The sequence below is a fragment of the Pseudophryne corroboree genome, chromosome 6 (genome assembly GCF_028390025.1).
Source record: "Pseudophryne corroboree isolate aPseCor3 chromosome 6, aPseCor3.hap2, whole genome shotgun sequence".
Taxonomy (NCBI): Eukaryota; Metazoa; Chordata; class Amphibia; order Anura; family Myobatrachidae; genus Pseudophryne; species Pseudophryne corroboree.
In genome coordinates, this window is record NC_086449.1 from 209,031,792 (window position 1) to 209,055,606 (window position 23,815).

A 23,815-nucleotide genomic window follows, 5' to 3' on the forward strand; every position below is an offset into this window, starting at 1 on the left:
AATGACTGATGAGACAGGATATTACCACTAGTCTGATGCAGCACAACACAACAGCACTGTAAGGGACTTGTGGTTGTTGTTGTTATAATTGTTATACGGCAGTAATGGACATATAGCAGCAGCGTATATCGTCACTGGAATGACTGATGAGACAGGACACTACCACTGGTCTGATGAAGCACAACACAACAACACTGTAAGGGTCTTGTTGTTGTTATTATTATTAGTATACGGCAGCAGTGAACATATAGCAGCAGCGTATATCGTCACTGGAATGACTGATGAGACAGGACACTAACACTGGTCTGATGCAGCACGACACAACAACACTGTAAGGGACTTGTGGATGTTGTTGTTCTAATTATTATACAACAGTAGTGGACATATAGCAGCAGCGTATATCGTCACTGAAATGACTGATGAGACAGGACACTACCACTAGTCTGATGCAGCACAACACAACAGCACCGTAAGGGACTTGTGGTTGTTGTTATAATTATTATACGGCAGTAATGGACATATAGCAGCAGCGTATATCGTCACTGGAATGACTGATGAGACAGGACAATACCACTGGTCTGATGCAGCACAACACAACAGCACTGTAAAGGGTCTTGTGGTTGTTGTTATAATTTTTTTACGGCAGTAGTGGACATATAGCAGCAGCGTATATCGTCACTGGAATGACTGATGAGACGGGACACTACCACTGGTCTGATGCAGCACAACACAACAATACTGTAAGGGACTTGTGGTTGTTGTTATAATTATTATACGGCAGCAGTGGACAAATAGCAACAGCGTATATCATCACTGGAATGACTGATGAACAGGACACTCCCACTGGTCTGATGGCAGCACAACACAACAACACTGTAAGGGACTTGTGGTTGTTATTATTATTAGTATACGGCAGCAGTGGACATATAGCAGCAGCGTATAGCGTCACTGGAATGACTGATGAGACAGGACACTACCAGTGGTCTGATGCAGCACAACACAACAACACTTTAAGGGATTTGTGGTTGTTGTTGTTGTTGTTGTTGTTATAATTATTATACGGCAGCAGTGGACATATAGCAGCAGCGTATATCGTCACTGGAATGACTGATGAGACCGGACACTACCACTGTTCTCATGCAGCACAACACAACAACACTGTAAGGGACTTGTGGTTATTGTTGTTGTTTTTGTTATTATATGGCAGCAGTGGACATATAGCAGCAGCGTATACCACTGTGGCTGCCTCGTCACCGGAATGACTGATGAGACAGGACACTACCACTGGTCTGATGCAGAAAAAACACAGCAACACTGTAAGGGCCTTGTGGTTGTTGTTATAATTATTATACGGCAGTAGTGGACATATAGCAGCAGCGTATATCGTCACTGGAATGACTGATGAGACAGGACACTACCACTGGTCTGATGCAGCACAACACAACAACACTGTAAGGGACTTGTGGTTGTTGTTATAATTATTATACGGCAGTAGTGGACATATAGCAGCAGCGTATATCGCCACTGAAATGACTGATGAGACAGGACACTACCACTAGTCTGATGCAGCACAACACAACAGCACCGTAAGGGACTTGTGGTTGTTGTTAGAATTATTATACGGCAGTAATGGTCATATAGCAGCAGCGTATATCGTCACTGGAATGACTGATGAGACAGGACACTACCACTGGTCTGATGCAGCACAACACAACAACACTTTAAGGGACTTGTAGTTATTGTTGTTATTATTATTATACGGCAGCAGTGGACATATAACAGCAGCGTATATCGTCACTGGAATGACTGATGAGACAGGTCACTACCTCTGGTCTGATGCAGCACAACACAACAACACTGTAAGGGTCTTGTGGTTGTTATTATTATTAGTATACGGCAGCAGTGAACATATAGCAGCAGCGTATATCGTCACTGGAATGACTGATGAGACAGGACACTAACACTGGTCTGATGCAGCACAACACAACAACACTTTAAGGGACTTGTGGTTGTTGTTGTTGTTATAATTATTATACAACAGTAGTGGACATATAGCAGCAGCGTATATCGTCACTGAAATGACTGATGAGACAGGACACTACCACTAGTCTGATGCAGCACAACACAACAGCACCGTAAGGGACTTGTGGTTGTTGTTATAATTATTTTAAGGCAGCAGTGGACATATAGCAGCAGCGTATATCGTAACTGGAATGACTGATGAGACAGGTCACTACCACTGGTCTGATGCAGCACAACACAACAACACTGTAAGGGATTTGTGGTTGTTGTTATAATTATTATACGGCAATAGTGTACATATAGCAGCAGCGTATATCTTCACTGGAATGACTGATGAGACAAGACACTACCACTGGTCTGATGCAGCACAACACAACAATACTGTAAGGGACTTGTGGTTGTTGTTATAATTATTATACGGCAGCAGTGGACAAATAGCAACAGCGTATATCATCACTGGAATGACTGATGAACAGGACACTCCCACTGGTCTGATGGCAGCACAACACAACAACACTGTAAGGGACTTGTGGTTGTTATTATTATTAGTATACGGCAGCAGTGGACATATAGCGACAGCGTATAGCGTCACTGGAATGACTGATGAGACAGGACACTACCACTGGTCTGATGCAGCACAACACAACAACACTTTAAGGGATTTGTGGTTGTTGTTGTTGTTATTATTATACGGCAGCAGTGGACATATAGCAGCAGCGTATATCGTCACTGGAATGACTGATGAGACAGGACACTACCACTGTTCTCATGCAGCACAACACAACAACACTGTAAGGGACTTGTGGTTATTGTTGTTGTTTTTGTTATTATATGGCAGCAGTGGACATATAGCAGCAGCGTATACCACTGTGGCTGCCTCGTCACCGGAATGACTGATGAGACAGGACACTACCACTGGTCTGATGCAGAAAAAACACAGCAACACTGTAAGGGCCTTGTGGTTGTTGTTATAATTATTATACGGCAGTAGTGGACATATAGCAGCAGCGTATATCGTCACTGGAATGACTGATGAGACAGGACACTACCACTGGTCTGATGCAGCACAACACAACAACACTGTAAGGGACTTGTGGTTGTTGTTATAATTATTATACGGCAGTAGTGGACATATAGCAGCAGCGTATATTGCCACTGAAATGACTGATGAGACAGGACACTACCACTAGTCTGATGCAGCACAACACAACAGCACCGTAAGGGACTTGTGGTTGTTGTTAGAATTATTATACGGCAGTAATGGACATATAGCAGCAGCGTATATCGTCACTGGAATGACTGATGAGACAGGACACTACCACTGGTCTGATGCAGCACAACACAACAACACTTTAAGGGACTTGTGGTTATTGTTGTTATTATTATTATACGGCAGCAGTGGACATATAACAGCAGCGTATATCGTCACTGGAATGACTGATGAGACAGGTCACTACCACTGGTCTGATGCAGCACAACACAACAACACTGTAAGGGATTTGTGGTTGTTGTTATAATTATTATACGGCAATAGTGTACATATAGCAGCAGCGTATATCGTCACTGGAATGACTGATGAGACAGGACACTACCACTGGTCTGATGGCAGCACAACACAACAATACTGTAAGGGTATTGTGGTTTTTGTTAGAATTATTATACGGCAGCAGTGGACATATAGCAGCAGCGTATATCGTCACTGGAATGACTGATGAGACAGGACACTGCCACTGGTCTGATGGCAGCACAACACAACAACACTGTAAAGGGTCTTGTGGTTGTTGTTATAATTTTTATACGGCAGTAGTGGACATATAGCAGCAGCGTATATCGTCACTAGAATGACTGATGAGACGGGACACTACCACTGGTCTGATGCAGCACAACACAACAATACTGTAAGGGACTTGTGGTTGTTGTTATAATTATTATACAGCAGCAGTGGACAAATAGCAACAGCGTATATCATCACTGGAATGACTGATGAACAGGACACTACCACTGGTCTGATCGCAGCACAACACAACAACACTGTAAGGGTCTTGTGGTTGTTATTATTATTAGTATACGGCAGCAGTGGACATAAAGCAGCAGCGTATATTGTCACTGGAATGACTGATGAGACAGGACAATACCACTAGTCTGATGCAGCACAACACAAAAACACTGTAAGGGACTTGTGGTTGTTGTTGTTATAATTATTATACGGCAGTAGTGGACATATAGCAGCAGCGTATATCGTCACTGGAATGACTGATGAGACAGGACACTACCACTGGTCTGATGGCAGCACAACACAACAATACTGTAAGGGTATTGTGGTTTTTGTTAGAATTATTATACGGCAGCAGTGGACATATAGCAGCAGCGTATATCGTCACTGGAATGACTGATGAGACAGGACACTACCACTGGTCTGATGGCAGCACAACACAACAACACTGTAAGGGACTTGTGGTTGTTGTTGTTGTTATAATTATTATACAACAGTAGTGGACATATAGCAGCAGCGTATATCGTCACTGGAATGACTGATGAGACAGGACACTACCACTGGTCTGATGCAGCACAACACAACAATACTGTAAGGGACTTGTGGTTGTTGTTATAATTATTATACGGCAGCAGTGGACAAATAGCAACAGCGTATATCATCACTGGAATGACTGATGAACAGGACACTACCACTGGTCTGATGGCAGCACAACACAACAACACTGTAAGGGACTTGTGGTTGTTGTTATAATTATTATACAACAGTAGTGGACATATAGCAGCAGCGTATATCGTCACTGGAATGACTGATGAGACAGGATATTACCACTGGTCTGATGCAGCACAACACAACAGCACTGTAAGGGACTTGTGGTTGTTGTTGTTATAATTGTTATACGGCAGTAATGGACATATAGCAGCAGCGTATATCGTCACTGGAATGACTGATGAGACAGGACACTACCACTGGTCTGATGAAGCACAACACAACAACACTGTAAGGGTCTTGTTGTTGTTATTATTATTAGTATACGGCAGCAGTGAACATATAGCAGCAGCGTATATCGTCACTGGAATGACTGATGAGACAGGACACTAACACTGGTCTGATGCAGCACAACACAACAACACTGTAAGGGACTTGTGGATGTTGTTGTTATAATTATTATACAACAGTAGTGGACATATAGCAGCAGCGTATATCGTCACTGAAATGACTGATGAGACAGGACACTACCACTAGTCTGATGCAGCACAACACAACAGCACCGTAAGGGACTTGTGGTTGTTGTTATAATTATTATACGGCAGTAATGGACATATAGCAGCAGCGTATATCGTCACTGGAATGACTGATGAGACAGGACAATACCACTGGTCTGATGCAGCACAACACAACAGCACTGTAAAGGGTCTTGTGGTTGTTGTTATAATTTTTTTACGGCAGTAGTGGACATATAGCAGCAGCGTATATCGTCACTGGAATAACTGATGAGACGGGACACTACCACTGGTCTGATGCAGCACAACACAACAATACTGTAAGGGACTTGTGGTTGTTGTTATAATTATTATACAGCAGCAGTGGACAAATAGCAACAGCGTATATCATCACTGGAATGACTGATGAACAGGACGCTACCACCGGTCTGATCGCAGCACAACACAACAACACTGTGAGGGTCTTGTGGTTGTTATTATTATTAGTATACGGCAGCAGTGGACATAAAGCAGCAGCGTATATCGTCACTGGAATGACTGATGAGACAGGACACTACCACTAGTCTGATGCAGCACAACACAACAACACTGTAAGGGACTTGTGGTTGTTGTTGTTATAATTATTATACGGCAGTAGTGGACATATAGCAGCAGCGTATATCGTCACTGGAATGACTGATGAGACAGGACACTACCACTGGTCTGATGGCAGCACAACACAACAATACTGTAAGGGTATTGTGGTTTTTGTTAGAATTATTATACGGCAGCAGTGGACATATAGCAGCAGCGTATATCGTCACTGGAATGACTGATGAGACAGGACACTACCACTGGTCTGATGGCAGCACAACACAACAACACTGTAAGGGACTTGTGGTTGTTGTTGTTGTTATAATTATTATACAACAGTAGTGGACATATAGCAGCAGCGTATATCGTCACTGGAATGACTGATGAGACAGGACACTACCACTGGTCTGATGCAGCACAACACAACAATACTGTAAGGGACTTGTGGTTGTTGTTATAATTATTATACGGCAGCAGTGGACAAATAGCAACAGCGTATATCATCACTGGAATGACTGATGAACAGGACACTACCACTGGTCTGATGGCAGCACAACACAACAACACTGTAAGGGACTTGTGGTTGTTGTTGTTGTTGTTATAATTATTATACAACAGTAGTGGACATATAGCAGCAGCGTATATCGTCACTGAAATGACTGATGAGACAGGATATTACCACTAGTCTGATGCAGCACAACACAACAGCACTGTAAGGGACTTGTGGTTGTTGTTGTTGTTATAATTGTTATACGGCAGTAATGGACATATAGCAGCAGCGTATATCGTCACTGGAATGACTGATGAGACAGGACACTACCACTGGTCTGATGAAGCACAACACAACAACACTGTAAGGGTCTTGTTGTTGTTATTATTATTAGTATACGGCAGCAGTGAACATATAGCAGCAGCGTATATCGTCACTGGAATGACTGATGAGACAGGACACTAACACTGGTCTGATGCAGCACAACACAACAACACTGTAAGGGACCTGTGGATGTTGTTGTTATAATTATTATACAACAGTAGTGGACATATAGCAGCAGCGTATATCGTCACTGAAATGACTGATGAGACAGGACACTACCACTAGTCTGATGCAGCACAACACAACAGCACCGTAAGGGACTTGTGGTTGTTGTTATAATTATTATACGGCAGTAATGGACATATAGCAGCAGCGTATATCGTCACTGGAATGACTGATGAGACAGGACAATACCACTGGTCTGATGCAGCACAACACAACAGCACTGTAAAGGGTCTTGTGGTTGTTGTTATAATTTTTTTACGGCAGTAGTGGACATATAGCAGCAGCGTATATCGTCACTGGAATGACTGATGAGACGGGACACTACCACTGGTCTGATGCAGCACAACACAACAATACTGTAAGGGACTTGTGGTTGTTGTTATAATTATTATACAGCAGCAGTGGACAAATAGCAACAGCATATATCGTCACTGGAATGACTGATGAACAGGACACTACCACTGGTCTGATCGCAGCACAACACAACAACACTGTAAGGGTCTTGTGGTTGTTATTATTATTAGTATACGGCAGCAGTGGACATAAAGCAGCAGCGTATATCGTCACTGGAAAGACTGATGAGACAGGACACTACCTCTGGTCTGATGCAGCACAACACAACAACACTGTAAGGGACTTGTGGTTGTTGTTATAATTATTATACAGCAGTAGTGTACATATAGCAGCAGCGTATATCGTCACTGGAATGACTGATGAGACAGGACACTACCACTGGTCTGATGGCAGCACAACACAACAATACTGTAAGGGTATTGTGGTTTTTGTTAGAATTATTATACGGCAGCAGTGGACATATAGTAGCAGCGTATATCGTCACTGGAATGACTGATGAACAGGACACTACCACTGGTCTGATGGCAGCACAACACCACAACACTTTAAGGGACTTGTGGTTGTTGTTGTTATTATTATTATTATTATTATTATACGGCAGCAGTGGACATATAGCAGCAGCGTATATCGTCACTGAAATGACTGATGAGACAGGACACTACCACTAGTCTGATGCAGCACAACACAACAGCACTGTGAGGGACTTGTGGTTGTTGTTATAATTATTATACGGCAGTAATGGACATATAGCAGCAGCGTATATCGTCACTGGAATGACTGATGAGACAGGACACTACCACTGGTCTGATGCAGCACAACACAACAACAATTTAAGGGACTTGTGGTTGTTGTTGTTATTATTATTATACGGCAGCAGTGGACATATAGCAGCAGCGTATATCGTCACTGGAATGACTGATGAGACAGGTCACTACCACTGGTCTGATGCAGCACAACACAACAACACTGTAAGGGATTTGTGGTTGTTGTTATAATTATTATACGGCAATAGTGTACATATAGCAGCAGCGTATATCGTCACTGGAATGACTGATGAGACAGGACACTACCACTGGTCTGATGCAGCACAACACAACAATACTGTAAGGGTATTGTGGTTTTTGTTAGAATTATTATACGGCAGCAGTGGACATATAGCAGCAGCGTGCATCGTCACTGGAATGACTGATGAGACAGGACACTACCACTGGTCTGATGGCAGGACAACATAACAACACTGTAAGGGACTTGTGGTTGTTGTTGTTATAATTATTATACAACAGTAGTGGACATATAGCAGCAGCGTATATCGTCACTGGAATGACTGATGAGACAGGACACTACCACTAGTCTGATGCAGCACAACACAACAGCACTGTAAGGGACTTGTGGTTGTTGTTATAATTATTATACGGCAGTAATGGACATATAGCAGCAGCGTATATCAACACTGGAATGACTGATGAGACAGGACAATACCACTGGTCTGATGCAGCACAACACAACAGCACTGTAAAGGGTCTTGTGGTTGTTGTTATAATTATTATACAGCAGCAGTGGACAAATAGCAACAGCGTATATCGTCACTGGAATGACTGATGAACAGGACACTACCACTGGTCTGATCGCAGCACAACACAACAACACTGTAAGGGTCTTGTGGTTGTTATTATTATTATTATATGGCAGCAGTGGACATAAAGCAGCAGCGTATATCGTCACTGGAATGACTGATGAGACAGGACACTACCACTGGTCTGATGGCAGCACAACACAACAATACTGTAAGGGTATTGTGGTTTTTGTTAGAATTATTATACGGCAGCAGTGGACATATAGCAGCAGCGTATATCGTCACTGGAATGACTGATGAGACAGGACACTACCACTGGTCTGATGCAGCACAACACAACAATACTGTAAGGGACTTGTGGTTGTTGTTATAATTATTATACGGCAGCAGTGGACAAATAGCAACAGCGTATATCATCACTGGAATGACTGATGAACAGGACACTACCACTGGTCTGATGGCAGCACAACACAACAACACTGTAAGGGACTTGTGGTTGTTGTTGTTGTTGTTATAATTATTATACAACAGTAGTGGACATATAGCAGCAGCGTATATCGTCACTGAAATGACTGATGAGACAGGACACTACCACTAGTCTGATGCAGTACAACACAACAGCACTGTAAGGGACTTGTGGTTGTTGTTGTTGTTATAATTGTTATACGGCAGTAATGGACATATAGCAGCAGCGTATATCATCACTGGAATGACTGGTGAGACTGGACACTACAACTGGTCTGATGAAGCACAACACAACAACACTGTAAGGGTCTTGTTGTTGTTATTATTATTAGTATACGGCAGCAGTGAACATATAGCAGCAGCGTATATCGTCACTGGAATGACTGATGAGACAGGACACTAACACTGGTCTGATGCAGCACAACACAACAACACTGTAAGGGACTTGTGGTTGTTGTTATAATTATTATACGGCAGTAATGGACATATAGCAGCAGCGTATATCGTCACTGGAATGACTGATGAGACAGGACACTACCACTGGTCTGATGCAGCACAACACAATAGCACTGTAAAGGGTCTTGTGGTTGTTGTTATAATTTTTATACGGCAGTAGTGGACATATAGCAGCAGCGTATATCGTCACTGGAATGACTGATGAGACAGGACACTACCACTGGTCTGATGGCAGCACAACACAACAACACTTTAAGGGACTATTGGTTGTTGTTGTTATTATTATACGGCAGCAGTGGACATATAGCAGCAGCGTATATCGTCACTGGAATGACTGATGAGACAGGTCACTACCACTGGTCTGATGCAGCACAACACAACAACACTGTAAGGGATTTGTGGTTGTTGTTATAATTATTATACGGCAATAGTGTACATAAAGCAGCAGCGTATATCGTCACTGGAATGACTGATGAGACAGGACACTACCATTGGTCTGATGCAGCACAACACAACAATACTGTAAGGGACTTGTGGTTGTTGTTATAATTATTATACGGCAGCAGTGGACAAATAGCAACAGCGTATATCATCACTGGAATGACTGATGAACAGGACACTACCACTGGTCTGATGGCAGCACAACACAACAACACTGTAAGGAACTTGTGGTTGTTATTATTATTAGTATACGGCAGCAGTGGACATATAGCAGCAGCGTATAGCGTCACTGGAATGACTGATGAGACAGGACACTACCACTGGTCTGATGCAGCACAACACAACAACACTTTAAGGGACTTGTGGTTGTTGTTTTTGTTGTTATTATTATTATACGGCAGCAGTGGACATATAGCAGCAGCGTATATCGTCACTGGAATGACTGATGAGACAGGACACTACCACTGTAAACATCCTAGTGATATTTGGTGGACCCCCTTTATTAAAGTAAACCTTAGTTACCTTCTAATACCAGTAAATAAAGACACGGAGACATGATTTTGGCAGAAAAATTGCTAGCTATTTATTTGACCCTAACCATAGCAAACCTGTAAATGGAAAAATTTGTTAAGCTGCCGAATCACCCGGCAAAATGGTGGCAGAAAAAAGAACGGCTCTATTAAACTATTGGTAAACTTAAATTGGTAAACTGACCGAAACCGTCCAACACCTTATCAAAACCGGTAATAGGTGTCAACACAACCCCCACAGTGACTTCCCACCGCTCCTGGGTGCCCTGCCGCTGCCTCCCGGATGGGTGGTCGAGCGGCCATTAAGTCGATGGAGGTGAGTGCACCTAAACCAAATAAACTGAAACTTACTACCTATATAAGCGATACAACTACAAACTGCCGTTCTTTTCCGCCAAAAGCGAAGGACTCCCTCCCAGAGTCCTCGCACCGCCACCATAACCTAACCTAACTCCTGCAACACTAGGAACAGATCCTCCAGGAAAAACATCATCCCCTCATTGGATAGATGTACACCATCAGGCCGAAAAAGGTGTTTGTCTCGGAACCGAATCCTAGGGTGGCGAACCACTTTGCCTCCGTGGGCCAAGACCCACTTCGCCACCGCCCCATTCACCTTTATCCTGGCCTCATCTATTACGCGTCCGTCCTCCACACCGCGCCAACTCAACCTTGGCACCATCAGGGAAAAAACCAATACGCAATTGGTCCATGCTGCGGCCACCTTTGCCAGATCTTGTATCATGGCCCACCTTAGCTCCAAGGAAGTCCTCTTCCCCAGGTCGTTGCCACCTAAGTGGACAACCAACACCTTGGGAACACCATGCTTCCTAGCTTGACTGACTAATCTACTCAATAGATCTGTCCACATCATTCCTCGCCAACCAAGCCATCTGATTCCCTGACCTCCAGGGAACCTCTGAGCCGTATCAGAGGCCAAGAACCTAGCTGCCCAAAAGACATAAGAGTGGCCAACCACCCAAACGGACAAGCCATCAGCGAAACAACCTGAATGGAGGAAAAGGGGTAAAATGTGTTACTAAAATCTATACCAGAAATAGAAATTGCGTTAACCTGAAGGATCTGCCAAAAAAGAAAAATTTTGTTGATAGCTTCCTAAGTCGCAGCAGTCACGGCCTAGCCGATCTCCCGATATTCTAATAAATTTGAAGCAAAGCATTAAGACTTTAAGGGAAAGGTAAAAAAAAAATCAAAACGAAATCAAACAGGGGGGGGGGGGGGTATAAAAAAAGAGGGTAAAACATGAAATAACTCAGCTGGAGGTGAAAGCATAAAAACCTGCTGAGGGACTTTGATAGCAAAGATTAGCCTAATTAATGATTAGAATTCAGTCCGTCAAGTCAGGCAAAAATAGCAAAATAACTCCAGACCCCCGCTGCCGGCTCACGCCCGCAGCGGCAAGTGGCTAATCCCTGAGTAGGATCACACACGGGTAAACGAACCAACATATAGTGAACATAACATATGCATAAACCAAGCAAACCTTATCTTACTCTAACTTATTGATGCCAGCTACGCTTACGCAAAGTATCTCAGGCGACGGGGCGAATGTACCGCTTATAACAGGATGACTTCCATCGCCCCACCGCCTGGATCTGGGCTCCCGAAAAACCCGCGGCCGCTGCCGCCGTAGCAGCCCCAATGCGGAAGGAGTGTGTACCGAAGTGAGAGGGGGAAAGGCCCAAGCTCGTCAGACAGCGACCCATCATCCACCGAAATTGGAACTTTGTTACTGGCAGCCCATCATAGTGCAGCAACCACGACCCCCGACAGTCGGGCCTTACTGCCTCATACTGCACTGCCAGCCGTACTGGGCATATACTCTCCTCAAGTGCCGGAACCAGGGTGACCCATCGGCCCTTCCCCACCTGGTCCGTCTCAGAGCATCGCAATCTGCACAGCAAGGACCTCCCACTCACCACCACGTCCCCCACCAGCATGCGCGAATCCGTTTGCTTAGAAGGCGCTACCAACTCCGAAATCCTAAAGGCACCGTGGTAGGCCATAGAGAAAGCCAATCTAAAAAGCAGCGATTCAAACATAGACGATGCGATGGCTCCCACCGACCCAATGATGTCAGGCAGCAAAGCTGCATCAATGGGCCGCCTCCTGTCAGGCGGCGTAGGTGCAACGCGCGCCCATCCTTTCATAGCCTTCAGCAGAATCCCGCTTTTCGTCAGATCGGGAACACCCTTAATTCTGCAGAAGAACGCAATGCCAGCCAAGTACCGGGACACCACCGCTCTCGACCTACCCGAAACATAAAGCTGCCAAATAAAAGAAAGCATCATCCGATGCCCACTCTTACCTCGTTGCTTCCGTCCTCTAGCAAATTCTTCCCATTCGCTCCAGGCCTGTTCGTAAGCCTTAAGCGTGGATGGCGCGACCGAGCGCAGTGCTAAACCTTCCAGTCCGGCTCGATGACCTGCCAGACATAACCGGGACAATGAAAACCCCGTTGGTCGGCCTCGGGAGCCAACAAGTAAAACCTATCCCAATGCCCTCGCGATAGCGCATCAGCGACCCCGTTCTCCAGACCCGGCACATGCTGCGCGCGGAACCACACGTTCCTGCGCAGACAAGTAAGCAGCAACTGCCCTAGGACCCGCAGCACCACCAGCGATTTAGCCCTCTGGTTGTTAATCGCGTGCACCACGCCCAGATTGTCGCATCTGAACAGGATGCTGCGATGCGCTAGCCGCTCGCCCCAAATCTCCAGCGCAACCATGATGGGAAAAAGCTCCAGGAGCAGAAGATCCCTAGTGAGACCCGCCTGATGCCACTCCGCTGGCCACGATGCCGCGCACCAAGATCCCTCAAGATAGCACCCAAAACCGTATGCCCCTGCCGCGTCGGTGAAAAGCTGCAATCTGGCGCTATCTACCGTCGGTGCCTGCCATATTCGAACCCCGTTAAAATCTTCCAGGAACGAGGCCCACACTGCCAGATCTCTTTTTATCTCGGCTGGCAACCGTACAAAGTGGTGCGGCCTGGCACACCCCGCGGTTGCTCTTTCCAGCTTCCGGCAGAAAACCCTGCCCATCGGGATGACCCGACAAGCAAAGTTAAACATACCCAGCAAGGATTGCGCCTGCCGCAGCTTAACCTTACGCGAGCCCATGAACTGGCCAATGGCCTCGCGAAGCTTAGCCACTTTGTCCAAAGGCAGACGACACTCGCCTGCCACTGTGTCGATCTCGATACCTAGAAATGACAGGCAAGAGATCGGCCCCTCCGTTTTGTCTTCGGCAACTGGCACTCCGAAGTGACAAAACAATGCTCGTATACTGAAAAGCAGGTTGCCGCACCGCGGCGAACCCGCCGGACCCGTACAAAGGAAATCATCGAGGTAATGGGCAACGCCGTGCCCACCCGACGAAGACTCCACGCACCAATGCAGGAAGGTGCTAAAACGTTCAAAATACGAGCATGAAACGGAACATCCCATCGGCAAACATTTGTCGATGAAATATTCCGATCCAATCCGGAAACCCATAAAACGAAATGAGTCCGGATGGAGGGGTAGCAACCTGAACGCGGATTCGACGTCAATCTTTGCCATGAGGGCCCCAGCTCCGTAGCTGCGGACCAAATTGAGCGCCTCGTCAAACGATTGATATACCACCGAGCAATGACCCGGAGGTATAGCGTCGTTGACCGAGGCCCCCGGTGGGTAGGAGAGGTGCTGGATCAGACGGAAGGCCCCAGGTGTCTTTTTGGGCACCACCCCCACCGGGGAGATGACGAGATCAGCCACGGGGGGTGAAGCAAAAGGCCCCACGATCCTGCCCAGCCTGATCTCCTTATCGACTTTTTCCCGCAATACTAAAGGCAAAGCTCGAGCCGACTGCAGGTTCCTCTGCGCCCTAACTGTAACCTCGCTTGCAACAGGCAAGCGGAACCCAAAACTAAAACCTTCGTATAAAAACCCGGCATCCTCCTTATTCGGATACCAACTCAACCATTTACGCATAGCCTCTAACCTAATTGGCGTTGGCGCCCTGAGGAGCACTCCCGCCGGGTGCTCCTCTAGAGTAGGGTTGTTTAGCGCGGGGACCCTGCCGAGTATTCTTGAAGCAGGAGGAGGCCGGGTGGGAACCCCCGCAATGGAGGCAAGCGTGACGGAACCGACACTGCTTGCCGTAGGTACATGCCGCGTTGTTAAACGCGAAGCATAACCCTTTCGTTCCTGTCTGTTTCCCAGTCCGGACGGCCGACCTAACTGGCTTGGCCGACCCGCCGTCCCCGCCGGGCGCATGGGCGGACGGCCCGACCCGGTGTCCGTCCGCCCCTGTGCCCCGGGGCTCCTTGGCCTGTTGTGAGGCCCTGGTGACCCTAAGCCATACCTCCACGTCCTTGAACCCGAAGTCCATCACATACAACCCGTCCTGTTTCTCTCTGAATTCCTCATCATATCTACGCCATTCGTCACCCGCCGACGTGCGTTGCATATCATGCACGAGGTGCAGGTACCGGATGACATTCATATGCTCGTCTGGCCTGTCCTCAAGGTAACAAGCCGCGAAAACCCAGAAACCTGCCAGCCAGTTATCGAACGTGCGAAATGCCTCGGCCCCTATGCCCTTCTTAGCGGTAGCTGCCTTGAACTCCCTCTTCGCGCCTTTCGTCAAGACGAAGACATCCACGTAGTCCCCCCTACGAATGCTTTTGCTGCAGCTATCCCTAAGCCCTCGCATGACAGCGGTATATTCGCAGCGAACCACGCCTGGCAAGTCGCGCCGCTTCCTAGCCTTGCGAGATTCTTTGCTAACCCGCCTTCGCCTCTTATGCCTCTCCTGCCTCCCAGCCGCCTTTTTGGCGTATTTAATCGCCCTTTTCTTCGCCTTCGCCGTGCTACTTATGTCGGACACCGCCGAGGAAAGGGAGGAGGAGGAAGAAGAGGAAGAAGAGGATGAAGGGGACGAGCTGCGCGAACTTGAGGGAGTACTCGCAACCGACCCAGACTGCTCCGCCTCACCTGTAACCGTAGAATGGTCGGATCCAGATTCATCAGGGGCGATGTACGAAACGTCCTCCACTTCCGATTCCGCTTCCTCCGTATCCGTCTGATCAACTGCGGGCAAAAAGGGGGAAGAGGACCCAGAGACACACAGTGGCGAGCGCCTAGCCCTTCCAGGCGATGGCGTGCCGGATGAACGCACATTCTCATCCCGCCGTGGCTGCTGCTGCAGCTGAGCCGCGGCCGCACCAAGCTCACGGCACGCACGCGCTACCCTCTGCGCGGCAGAGCCCGCACCCGCGCCCGATCCGCTAGGAAACCCCCCGGACCCAACCTCGCGCTCGGGGGCCGCTGAGAGCGGGCCCAAAGCTGCCACCACCGTGGCGAGGGCCGTAGCGAAAGCGTCTTGTGTTATATTCGCATCCCGTGGCGCAGGCGCGTCGCCTGCTGGTTGCCGAGCGGGCGGAACGCGCCGTGTGGACCCGCCGCTGGGCACGGGAAGCCATGACCCATCCGGACCACAAATCGGTCGGCCCTGCGGGGAAAGGTCCGTAATGACCGGGCACCTCACCCTGGACATAAACCCCCCCCTACTTCCTGTGCCCGCCCGCCCAGGTCCCCCGGAAGTGCTGGATGAGCTGCCACGTCCAGCCCGGGAGGCCCTGCTCTGTGCATCATGTGACGCCCGCGGTGCCGTGCTGCCCATCCTTTGCGCACCGCTGGGCGAAAAACCCCGAAAACCTGGTTGATCACCACCAGGCCTGCTTTCCCTCCTCGCCCCGCCGGAACTAATCCGCAGCGAGGAGGGCTGAGGGGACACGGAACGATGCGGCGTCGCTGCGCGCACCCGTGCGCGAGAGACGCCGCCGGAGCCGCGCGTTGGTGCGCGCGCCCGTCGTGCGCGCGCCCCACCGCCTCCTGTCCTGGTGTCCCCCGCTGCCGATGCAGCCTCTTGCTGTGCACTCCTATCCGACGATCCGGCGCTGGGCACACCGACGGGCCCAGGCCGGATCGCCGTCACGTCTGTCGCCCGCCCAGTTCTCCCCCGCCGCGTGGAGCTTCCAAGCGGCCCTGGCAGGGAGGACCGGCTGGGTGTCACCGCAGCGGGTGCCGAGCGGCGTCCAGCGAGGCGCGCTAGCGCGCGCCCGCGATCTCTCACCGTCCCGACTCCCCCGACTGCCCCCGGAGGCGAGGACCGTTGGTCCCCTCTCTCCAGGATGTCAGACCTCCGGACCGCCACGTGCCGCCCACCGCGGCCGCCAGCAGCTACACTCGCGACCGCAGGGTCGCCGGAGGAGCGCGTCCTGCGCCCTGCACCCAACGACCCTGGAGCAGACCCATGCGTATTAACGGCCTCCCCGGCGCCGGACATCCCGGCCCCGGGCTCAGCCTCGCTGGCCTGGTAACGGGCTGGCGCGCCTACTGATCGGCGTGGGCGGCTGGAGGCCATATTATAATTTGTTTCCTAAAACAAGTGCACGAAATATAGAAGGGTGAACAATCTGCCAGGCAGAACTCACCCCAAGGAAATTCAAACAGCAAAGAGGCCCAAAATGGCCACTGCAGCCTATATATACCCTAACCCTCCCCCTTTTCCTAAGGCTGTACTACCTCACAGCTAGTTCCACCCCTCACAGGATGTTTAACCCATTCCTCTCCTATGCAGTCAATTCTTTCTCCTTCTGATGCAGCACAACACAACAACACTGTAAGGGACTTGTGGTTATTGTTGTTGTTTTTGTTATTATATGGCAGCAGTGGACATATAGCAGCAGCGTATACCACTGTGGCTGCCTCGTCACCGGAATGACTGATGATACAGGACACTACCACTGGTCTGATGCAGAACAAACACAGCAACACTGTAAGGGACTTTTGGTTGTTGTTATAATTATTATACGGCAGTAGTGGACATATAGCAGCAGCGTATATCGTCACTGGAATGACTGATGAGACAGGACACTACCACTGGTCTGATGCAGCACAACACAACAGCACTGAAAGAGACTTGTGGTTGTTGTTATAATTATTATACGGCAGTAATGGACATATAGCAGCAGCGTATATCGTCACTGGAATGACTGATGAGACAGGACAATACCACTGGTCTGATGCAGCACAACACAACAGCACTGTAAAGGGTCTTGTGGTTGTTGTTATAATTTTTATACGGCAGTAGTGGACATATAGCAGCAGCGTATATCGTCACTGGAATGACTGATGAGACGGGACACTACCACTGGTCTGATGCAGCACAACACAACAATACTGTAAGGGACTTGTGGTTGTTGTTATAATTATTATACAGCAGCAGTGGACAAATAGCAACAGCGTATATCGTCACTGGAATGACTGATGAGACAGGACACTACCACTGGTCTGATGCAGCACAACACAACAACACTGTAAAGGACTTGTGGTTGTTGTTATAATTATTATACGGCAGTAGTGGACATATAGCAGCAGCGTATATCGTCACTGAAATGACTGATGAGACAGGACACCACCACTAGTCTGATGCAGCACAACACAACAGCACTGTAAGGGACTTGTGTTTGTTGTTAGAATTATTATACGGCAATAGTGTACATATAGCAGCAGCGTATATCGTCACTGGAATGACTGATGAGACAGGACACTAACACTGGTCTGATGGCAGCACAACACAACAATACTGTAAGGGTATTGTGGTTTTTGTTAGAATTATTATACGGCAGCAGTGGACATATAGCAGCAGCGTATATCGTCACTGGAATGACTGATGAGACAGGACACTACCACTAGTCTGATGCAGCACAACACAACAGCACTGTAAGGGACTTGTGGTTGTTGTTATAATTATTATACGGCAGTAATGGACATATAGCAGCAGCGTATATCGTCACTGGAATGACTGATGAGACAGGACACTACCACTGGTCTGATGAAGCACAACACAACAACACTGTAAGGGTCTTGTGGTTGTTATTGTTATTAGTATACGGCAGCAGTGAACATATAGCAGCAGCGTATATCGTCACTGGAATGACTGATGAGACAGGACACTAACACTGGTCTGATGCAGCACAACACAACAACACTGTAAGGGACTTGTGGTTGTTGTTGTTATAATTATTATACAACAGTAGTGGACATATAGCAGCAGCGTATATCGTCACTGAAATGACTGATGAGACAGGACACTACCACTAGTCTGATGCAGCACAACACAACAGCACCGTAAGGGACTTGTGGTTGTTGTTATAATTATTATACGGCAGTAATGGACATATAGCAGCAGCGTATATCGTCACTGGAATGACTGATGAGACAGGACAATACCACTGGTCTGATGAAGCACAACACAACAACACTGTAAGGGTCTTGTGGTTGTTATTATTATTAGTATACGGCAGCAGTGAACATATAGCAGTAGCGTATATCGTCACTGGAATGACTGATGAGACAGGACACTACCACTAGTCTGATGCAGCACAACACAACAGCACTGTAAGGGACTTGTGGTAGTTGTTGCTATAATTATTATACAACAGTAGTGGACATATAGCAGCAGCGTATATCGTCACTGAAATGACTGATGAGACAGGACACTACCACTGGTCTGATGAAGCACAACACAACAACACTGTAAGGGTCTTGTGGTTGTTATTATTATTAGTATACGGCAGCAGTGAACATATAGCAGCAGCGTATATCGTCACTGGAATGACTGATGAGACAGGACACTACCACTAGTCTGATGCAGCACAACACAACAGCACTGTAAGGGACTTGTGGTTGTTGTTATAATTATTATACGGCAGTAATGGACATATAGCAGCAGCGTATATCGTCACTGGAATGACTGATGAGACAGGACACTACCACTGGTCTGATGAAGCACAACACAACAACACTGTAAGGGTCTTGTGGTTGTTATTATTATTAGTATACGGCAGCAGTGAACATATAGCAGCAGCGTATATCGTCACTGGAATGACTGATGAGACAGGACACTAACACTGGTCTGATGCAGCACAACACAACAACACTGTAAGGGACTTGTGGTTGTTGTTGTTATAATTATTATACAACAGTAGTGGACATATAGCAGCAGCGTATATCGTCACTGAAATGACTGATGAGACAGGACACTACCACTAGTCTGATGCAGCACAACACAACAGCACCGTAAGGGACTTGTGGTTGTTGTTATAATTATTATACGGCAGTAATGGACATATAGCAGCAGCGTATATCGTCACTGGAATGACTGATGAGACAGGACAATACCACTGGTCTGATGAAGCACAACACAACAACACTGTAAGGGTCTTGTGGTTGTTATTATTATTAGTATACGGCAGCAGTGAACATATAGCAGTAGCGTATATCGTCACTGGAATGACTGATGAGACAGGACACTACCACTAGTCTGATGCAGCACAACACAACAGCACTGTAAGGGACTTGTGGTAGTTGTTGCTATAATTATTATACAACAGTAGTGGACATATAGCAGCAGCGTATATCGTCACTGAAATGACTGATGAGACAGGACACTACCACTGGTCTGATGAAGCACAACACAACAACACTGTAAGGGTCTTGTGGTTGTTATTATTATTAGTATACGGCAGCAGTGAACATATAGCAGCAGCGTATATCGTCACTGGAATGACTGATGAGACAGGACACTACCACTAGTCTGATGCAGCACAACACAACAGCACTGTAAGGGACTTGTGGTTGTTGTTATAATTATTATACGGCAGTAATGGACATATAGCAGCAGCGTATATCGTCACTGGAATGACTGATGAGACAGGACACTACCACTGGTCTGATGAAGCACAACACAACAACACTGTAAGGGTCTTGTGGTTGTTATTATTATTAGTATACGGCAGCAGTGAACATATAGCAGCAGCGTATATCGTCACTGGAATGACTGATGAGACAGGACACTAACACTGGTCTGATGCAGCACAACACAACAACACTGTAAGGGACTTGTGGTTGTTGTTGTTATAATTATTATACAACAGTAGTGGACATATAGCAGCAGCGTATATCGTCACTGAAATGACTGATGAGACAGGACACTACCACTAGTCTGATGCAGCACAACACAACAGCACCGTAAGGGACTTGTGGTTGTTGTTATAATTATTATACGGCAGTAATGGACATATAGCAGCAGCGTATATCGTCACTGGAATGACTGATGAGACAGGACAATACCACTGGTCTGATGCAGCACAACACAACCGCACTGTAAAGGGTCTTGTGGTTGTTGTTATAATTTTTATACGGCAGTAGTGGACATATAGCTGCAGCGTATATCGTCACTGGAATGACTGATGAGACGGGACACTACCACTGGTCTGATGCAGCACAACACAACAATACTGTAAGGGACTTGTGGTTGTTGTTATAATTATTATACAGCAGCAGTGGACAAATAACAACAGCGTATATCGTCACTGGAATGACTGATGAACAGGACACTACCACTGGTCTGATCGCAGCACAACACAACAACACTGTAAGGGTCTTGTGGTTGTTATTATTATTAGTATACGGCAGCAGTGGACATATAGCAGCAGCATATATCGTCACTGGAATGACTGATGAGACAGGACACTACCACTGGTCTGATGCAGCACAACACAACATCACTTTAAGGGACTTGTGGTTGTTGTTGTTATTATTATTATACGGCAGCAGTGGACATATAGCAGCAGCGTATATCGTCACTGGAATGACTGATGAGACAGGTCACTACCACTGGTCTGATGCAGCACAACACAACAACACTGTAAGGGATTTGTGGTTGTTGTTATAATTATTATACGGCAATAGTGTACATATAGCAGCAGCGTATATCGTCACTGGAATGACTGATGAGACAGGACACTACCACTGGTCTGATGGCAGCACAACACAACAATACTGTAAGGGTATTGTGGTTTTTGTTAGAATTATTATACGGCAGCAGTGGACATATAGCAGCAGCGTATATCGTCACTGGAATGACTGATGAGACAGGACACTACCACTGGTCTGATGCAGCACAACACAACAATACTGTAAGGGACTTGTGGTTGTTGTTAGAATTATTATACGGCAGCAGTGGACAAATAGCAACAGCGTATATCATCACTGGAATGACTGATGAACAGGACACTACCACTGGTCTGATGCAGCACAACACAACAACACTGTAAGGGACTTGTGGTTGTTGTTATAATTATTATATGGCAGTAGTGGACATATAGCAGCAGCGTATATCGTCACTGAAATGACTGATGAGACAGGACACTACCACTAGTCTGATGCAGCACAACACAACAGCACTGTAAGGGACTTGTGGTTGTTGTTATAATTATTATACGGCAGTAATGGACATATAGCAGCAGCGTATATCGTCACTGGAATGACTGATGAGACAGGACAATACCACTGGTCTGATGCAGCACAACACAACAGCACTGTAAAGGGTCTTGTGGTTGTTGTTATAATTTTTATACGGCAGTAGTGGACATATAGCAGCAGCGTATATCGTCACTGGAAAGACTGATGAGACGGGACACTTCCACTGGTCTGATGCAGCACAACACAACAATACTGTAAGGGACTTGTGGTTGTTGTTATAATTATTATACAGCAGCAGTGGACAAATAACAACAGCGTATATCGTCACTGGAAAGACTGATGAACAGGACACTACCACTGGTCTGATCGCAGCACAGCACAACAACACTGTAAGGGTCTTGTGGTTATTATTATTAGTATACGGCAGCAGTGGACATATAGCAGCAGCGTATATCGTCACTGGAATGACTGATGAGACAGGACACTACCACTGGTCTGATGGCAGCACAACACAACAATACTGTAAGGGTATTGTGGTTTTTGTTAGAATTATTATACGGCAGCAGTGGACATATAGCAGCAGCGTATATCGTCACTGGAATGACTGATGAGACAGGTCACTACCACTGGTCTGATGCAGCACAACACAACAACACTGTAAGGGTCTTGTGGTTGTTATTATTATTAGTATACGGCAGCAGTGAACATATAGCAGCAGCGTATATCGTCACTGGAATGACTGATGAGACAGGACACTAACACTGGTCTGATGCAGCAGACACAACAACACTGTAAGGGACTTGTGGTTGTTGTTGTTATAATTATTATACAACAGTAGTGGACATATAGCAGCAGCGTATATCGTCACTGAAATGACTGATGAGACAGGACACTACCACTAGTCTGATGCAGCACAACACAACAGCACCGTAAGGGACTTGTGGTTGTTGTTATAATTATTATACGGCAGTAATGGACATATAGCAGCAGCGTATATCGTCACTGGAATGACTGATGAGACAGGACAATACCACTGGTCTGATGCAGCACAACACAACCGCACTGTAAAGGGTCTTGTGGTTGTTGTTTTAATTTTTATACGGCAGTAGTGGACATATAGCAGCAGCGTATATCGTCACTGGAATGACTGATGAGACGGGACACTACCACTGGTCTGATGCAGCACAACACAACAATACTGTAAGGGACTTGTGGTTGTTGTTATAATTATTATACAGCAGCAGTGGACAAATAACAACAGCGTATATCGTCACTGGAATGACTGATGAACAGGACACTACCACTGGTCTGATCGCAGCACAACACAACAACACTGTAAGGGTCTTGTGGTTGTTATTATTATTAGTATACGGCAGCAGTGGACATATAGCAGCAGCGTATATCGTCACTGGAATGACTGATGAGACAGGACACTACCACTGGTCTGATGCAGCACAACACAACAACACTTTAAGGGACTTGTGGTTGTTGTTGTTATTATTATTATACAGCAGCAGTGGACATATAGCAGCAGCGTATATCGTCACTGGAATGACTGATGAGACAGGTCACTACCACTGGTCTGATGCAGCACAACACTACAACACTGTAAGGGATTTGTGGTTGTTGTTATAATTATTATACGGCAATAGTGTACATATAGCAGCAGCGTATATCGTCACTGGAATGACTGATGAGACAGGACACTACCACTGGTCTGATGGCAGCACAACACAACAATACTGTAAGGGTATTGTGGTTTTTGTTAGAATTATTATACGGCAGCAGTGGACATATAGCAGCAGCGT